We start from the raw sequence: 6,670 nt of genomic DNA, 5'->3' as shown, positions 1-6,670 counted from the left end.
TATTTATTTATGTGTGTGTGTGTGTGTGTGTGTGTGGCCAGCTCAGCCCACCAGGGGGCGGGGCTGGCTGGCGTGTGGTGCTGGGGGATTGAACCACGGTCCCTCTGCTTTGCTAAGCTTGTTCTAAGTAGGTGCTTTAGACCACTGAGCCATCTCACCAGCCCGTGTTTCTTTTTTCACTCAAGGAACAATAATGGATGAGGGGCTGGATTGCGGAGCTCATTATTAAAGTAACATTGCCCAGGGCTTGTATCTGAGCAGGATTACGCCTAACTACTTTGTATCGGAAGACCAAGCGGAAATAGCAGAAGGTTTCCTTGCCACCCTGCTTCGGAAGCAAGCGCAGCGTTTAATTCTTGGACTCCACTCACACGCGCTCGCTCGCTCGCTTCAGGCCCACAGCAGGGCTCGTCGGTGTGCAGAGCGCGGCCGTCACCAGCTGAGCCTGGAAGCCACCACTGCGCTTGCTGACAGGGAAGAGGTCAATTTTAGGCAGCTGGGGCGCTGGATTTTCCAGGTAATCTGCACAAACTAGAAAACTGTTAAACATATTGCCTTTTATATTCAGCTTGAGCTTCTTTTTCTCTTTTTACAAATGACATCCAATAGACTATGTTTTAAAATGATAATTTATTCATGTAAGATTCCAAAGCTAGTTACAGTTCCAAAATTAGCTATTCACTTGATTTATGGATATAGGTTACTAAACTTTAAGAACTTAAATAAATGTAAATTTGATAATCTATACATCTTTTTTATTCTTTGTCCTTTGAAAGACCCGAAGTGCAAATTAAATATTCAGCCCATTAACATTTCATGTACTTTTTCACTCAACCATCATTTATTGAGCTTCTATTGCGTGGCAGGTGTTCATCATCCATTAGGAAATGGCATCTAGAATGGCAGCAGACATTTGTTAACCTGTCGGGAGGGCGAGAGGCATGTGCCCTCGTGGGCTTGCAACCTGAGAGAGAAAGCGTCTGTCCAAGTAACTTCTGAGAGGTAAACACAGAAGCTCGTGTTGCAAAAATAGCTTCCCAAGGAAGCTACTGCCAAGTCACAGCGGAGGGACCAGCGCGGTCAAGGGCAGCAGTGAGCAGGCTCTCGTGGAAGAATAAGAGGGGTACCGCTGGGCGTGGGGGGGTGTGAGCACCACGTTCGCACGTAGGGCTTGACAGGACTCAGCTCCGGGACCAGACGGCTCCTGTTGCTCACAGCGCTCATGGGGCCTTGCTCTTTTCTCAACATGTACAAACATTTTTATTTGAATCTCTTTTGCTCCGCTCCAAAAAGACAAGAGTCAGTTTAGCAATCATAAAAAGGGGTCACAGACCTCAGAGGCAAGGGCCTCCTGCGCTGTCACGAAAAGCCAGGGGCTACACGGGCTCTGCACACGGCTATGGTGCCTACTGTTGTCCCTTAGCTAGCGCTGGTACAGCAGACACCAGTGCCTGTTCTGGATCTAATCTACAGGACATGCCCAAAGCCATCTCCTCCACCCCAGAAAAACCCAGGTCACACCCAAAGAGGATTTGCTTTGTTTTGTCAATATCAAAATACTGGGGCCGGCAAGATGGCTCAGTGCAGTAAGTGCTTCCCTGGCAAGCGCAAAAGCCTGAATTCAATCCCTGGTTCCTCAAAAAAATAAAATAAAAATAAAATAAAAAATAAAAATATCTTCCCCTATCATCCCACCCTCCTGCCCTGTGTAAGATGGGCCTGAAAATCTATTTTAACTAGGGGCCGGGGAGATAGCTCAGTAAAATAAGCACTTGCCTGGCAAGTGCAAGGGCCTGAGTTCAATCCCCAGCTCTGCAAATAAACAAATAAATAAAATAATAATAATCTATTTTAACTAGTCACTTTAAAAAACTTTTTAAAATTCCATTACAATTTGTTTTCTTTTTAAAAAATCTTTAATTCATCTTAATGAGAAAAAAATAGCAATGAAACAGTTTCAAAACAGGTTAGTAGAACAGTTACAATAATTAATACATTGTATATTGTTGTCTTCGTAGTAGTTATTCAGAGGACAAGATGCTGACATGATGTCTTGTCTAAATAATATTAGTATAAATCTTTCTTCTCATTGAACTTATAGTTTATAAACATAAATTACCTACCAACTGGTTTAATAAAGTAAGCTTTAAAAAGGGAGAGGAAGGGAGGAAAACTGAATGGGAAGATAAAAGCTAGACCACACTTTGCCTGGAGGAGGCCAGGGGTGGCTGCAGAGGTCAGAACAGTTTCAGGGGTCTGGACCCGGGCAGGGTGGGGCCCCTTCTGGTGCAGGAGCCAGCAGGACAACACCTGCTCTCCTGGAGTTTCTGACCAACACCCCAAAATGTACAACAACTGGGCCACAGGGAGCAACAGCTAGCCATCCCAGCATCCTCCCCCCGTGAGTGGTGGCACCTGGCTCCTGCCTGTCCCCCAAGGAGGCAGGCGAAGGAGCTGTCACACCAGCCTGCCTGCTCTGGTGGGGAGCTGAGGACACAGCTGGGAGCACAACTGCGCTGGGGCAGGACTGCTGGCTCTGGACAGGTCGGTTTCCCTTCCATCGTTCCCCGGGGTGGCCACTGTCGCAGTCCAGCTGCAACCAGATGCTTCTGCCTCCTTGTGCACGATACTTCTGGCCCTTAAGTTGTCTCAGGGAAGGACACAGGGATGAGGACCACGATGTTCTTGTTGGCAAGGCCCTGTACTATATTTAGGTGTCCTGCAGCGCCCGTGCATTTAGCTAAGTGGATTTATGAATTTGTACTGTTTGATTCATCTAGTTTAACTTGTTCTTCCAGAATGGACGACTCGACTTAGATAGTTCCTCTGAATATGCTTCAGATTAAATCCATAGAACATCTGAGGGTGCATCGTGGCTAGGGGCTTCTCTCTCTCAGTTGTAACTCCAGCTCTGCAAAAATAACTAATAGTGAGGGAAGCGCCAGAAACAGGAAATGCAGAGCCGCCACTTCCATTCCTGCCAGGGGCACCTGTGGTCAGGCACAGCCGTCAAGCAGGGCGATGGCCATAGTTTGCTGTGGTGAGAATGCTGTCACGGTCAGGATGGCAAAGCAGGACTCGTGGCTAGCTTCACTTCCACCACCACTGAGGACCCTTGTCTAAGCGCATTTGTGGGCTTGAAGCTTTGCAAATTGGTGGATGGAGTGTAGCAATGGGCAGCCCGGTCTGGGGCGCCAGCCCATGGAGACCATGGCAGCTATTAATCTGTGTGCTGCCATGGTGAGGTCGCACTCCAGCCGTGACAGCTGTGACAGCCAAACTTCTAAATGAACCAAATTTGGAACCAGCTTTGTGAACTGCTGTTTTGCAGAATGTTAATTGGTGTTTTAAGAAATAACAAATAGCCAGGTGCTGTAATCCCAGCACTCAGGAGGCTGAGGTAGGAAGATCTTTGCAAGTTTGAGACCAGCCTGGACTACAGGAGCTCAAAGCCAGCCTGAGCTGCATAGCAAGACCTTCCCAACACACACACACACACACACACACACACACACACATACACACACTCACACACAAAGAAATAATATACAATAAAATGTATCAAATCAAATTTGTCTCATCAATATGTTGAAGATTTTAATAATTGGAAATATTTTAGTAATAGAATAAAATGCTATTGACAATGAAATCTAAAAAAGTAAAATCGGGGCTGGCAAGACAGCTCAGCAGACTAAAGCTTCTGCTTAGGCGAGCTTAGGCAAGTGCAGGGACCTCAGTTTAATCTCCGGCACCACATACCGTGTCAGCCCACCCTAGGTGCACTGAGCTGGTCAGGGTCTGGGTGTGGTGGTACATGCCTGTCATACCAGTGCTGGAAGGCTGAAGGCAGGAGGATCACCATGTGTCCGAGCTGTGTAGTAAGACCCTGCAACAACCAAATACATTTAAAAAAATAAAATAAAATGTAAAGTTCTGATTGAATTTTTTGCGTGAATGCTCATTTTTCCCCATAATTTTATTGATAAACAAATAGCAATGAGACAGTTTCAAATCAAATTGGTAGGACAGCTTCAATAATTAACACATTGCATATATTCTTCCTAGTGGTTAATTGCTGTACAAGATGCGGACTTGAGATCCTATTTACAAACACCACTAGAACAAATCACTCTATTCATTAAGAGAATGTAACTATATATCTATCCTAACCACTTTGAATACACAGATACAAAATGGACATTCATCTGTATCCCCTTTTTTTGTTAAGTTCCGTTATTTGAATATTATAGGTATGTAAACTCAGCAAAATATTCTAAGAGTCCAGTAGCCCATAATACTATTGGGTCTTCTGCTCCACTGGCAAAGTCAGAAATTGTTGACCTGAGTCCCCTACAGCTCAACATAACAGCATGGCTTTACTTCTTATATTTCGTTTTTATACTTTTCTGCTGGATGGTTAAGACCAAGGTAAAGCACGACCTATGCAACAAGAGTTGTAGCTTTTGGGTCTTATAAGGTCAGTGAAATCTCCTCAGGCTTTATCCTGAGATCCTGTACCTCAGATTGTAGAACCTTGGTCAGTGTCAGCCATGTGGATGAGTCACTGCCATTGCTTGGCCAGTGTGCTCTCTGTGAAAGCCTGAGAGAATGTTTTCTCTCCATGTGACTCTCCTTAGGCACACTCTACATCATCGATCACTTTCCTCTTTGGCTCTATAATCTATTTGATCAGAAAATTCTGGACACAACTGAGTTACATGATGTTACAGTACAAGTTCTCATATGTCCTGAGTCTTAAGTGACCTTGGAAGGCTAGGGCCAAAATGTTGGTTTTCCTTGCGGCCCTCCTTTTTCTCTAATTTTGGTCTGCAAACTTAGGTTGTTAACGCTCCAGAAGACAAGCTTATTGTTATTACCATACAACTTAGGCTGTTAAGCTTAACCTCACTATCTGTCTGCATGTGAATGTTCTTAATGTATGTAATAACAGTTTCCACATGACTCCCAACATGTACATATTACGTTGGGTTGGCAGAGTCGAGATGTTTTTAATAATGAGGTGCGTTATTGACACTTTCTGGGGAGAACTTGCCCAACTGCATGCTGACAGAGTCTCACAATGCCGATGGGGATGAGAGAAACAGGGAGCAGGTGGGGGCCGGACTGGCAGTACCTGCGCTCTCGTGAGTGCGCTCTGGATCACGCACATCACATGTTCTTTATTAAAAGCCTTTCCACAGAGAAGCCGCGGTCCAGCTGAGGGCTGTGCTTCAGGGTCGCCCGGAATCAGGTCCCTTTTCCTCCAAACTTGCCCTCCATCTGTACATTGTGCATTCCACTGATGAGACCACCTGAGTCACGTGTCTCATATTCTTAGTTGCAAGTTCCCTGGAAGCCTGACAGAATGCCTGGCATCTGGTAAAGGTGAAACGAAGAGTAAATTAATGATGTTCAGAGAGCCCTGGCACCCCACACTCCGAGCTCCGCGTTCACCCACATGGTGCCGCTTGCCAAGCCAAGGTTTAAAGAGAGGGTGCGGGCTGGGGGAAAGAACAGCGAGTTCAGCTTGGACACACTGTGTTTGAATGAAAAACTTTGTGCATCTTATTTTAGGAGCACATAAGTGTGTGTGTGTGTATAAATAACCATAAATATAGATCAACAGAAGACTATCAATTTTAAATCTCTTGTTAAAATTACCCTCTTTGTGATTTTGAAATTGCTTCATATGCCTCCAATATAAAAATTGAAGCACGCTGAAAATTATTTGGTTTTTCTTTTTTTTTAAACATTTATTTATTTATTTATTTATTGTGTGTGTGTGTGTGTGTGTGTGTGTCCAGCTCAGCCCACCAGGGGGCGAGCTGGCTGGCATGTGGTGCTGGGGGATCGAACCGCGGTCCCTGATTCTTTGCCAAGCTTGTTCCAAGTAGGTGCTTTAGACCACTGAGCCATCTCACCAGCCCCTATTTGGTTTTTCTTATTCTAAGAACAATCATTCAAAATGGAAGCTTATTTTGGTAAAGCATGGTATTCTGCTACAGTTATAGATAGGCCCTTACCTCTTAAGTACTGTGAATAGGGGGAAGACAAAAAAACCCACGACACCACAAACCCAAAACAGCCCATCTCCCCCAACAGCTAGCAGAAAATATGACAACTAGTTCTGCCCAGTAAGATTTTAACATCCCGAGCGAGCGGCGGCCTGTGAGAGAGCACCCTGCTAGCATCCTGGCTAGAGGGTGAACCGGCCCCAGGCCAGCCCTGGGAGACAGCACAGCATGCTGACGACTTGCTCTGGCTATTCCTGGCTCTCAATTTTGTCTTTTTCCAGTTTTTTTTTTTTACCTATATGCTGACTTTCCTTGATGCCTTCCATCATCGCTTCCCATGATCACTTTAATTTCTCTGGTCTTGGATGAAGATCCTTTCTCAGCTATATCCCTTTTTCTTTTAAAAAATTTATTTAGTAAGGGTCTACAGGGTCCCCCTATACAGATCAGACTCATAGTGATCCTCCTGCTTTTCACTTCCCCATGCCCTGTCTCAGTGAGCTCCAGGGGCAGGGCCAGCTCTGCGCAGGAGACTGAATCCCAGTCCCTGCATCTGCCTGCCGCCCCTGCATCCGCCTGCCGCCCCTGCATCCGCCTGCCGCCCCTGCATCCGCCTGCCGCCCCTGCATCCGCCTGCCGCCCCTGCATCCGCCTGC

The sequence above is a fragment of the Octodon degus genome, unplaced genomic scaffold (assembly GCF_000260255.1).
Source record: "Octodon degus isolate 3935 unplaced genomic scaffold, OctDeg1.0 scaffold00100, whole genome shotgun sequence".
Lineage (NCBI taxonomy): Eukaryota > Metazoa > Chordata > Mammalia > Rodentia > Octodontidae > Octodon > Octodon degus.
This window is presented reverse-complemented; position numbering follows the sequence as displayed.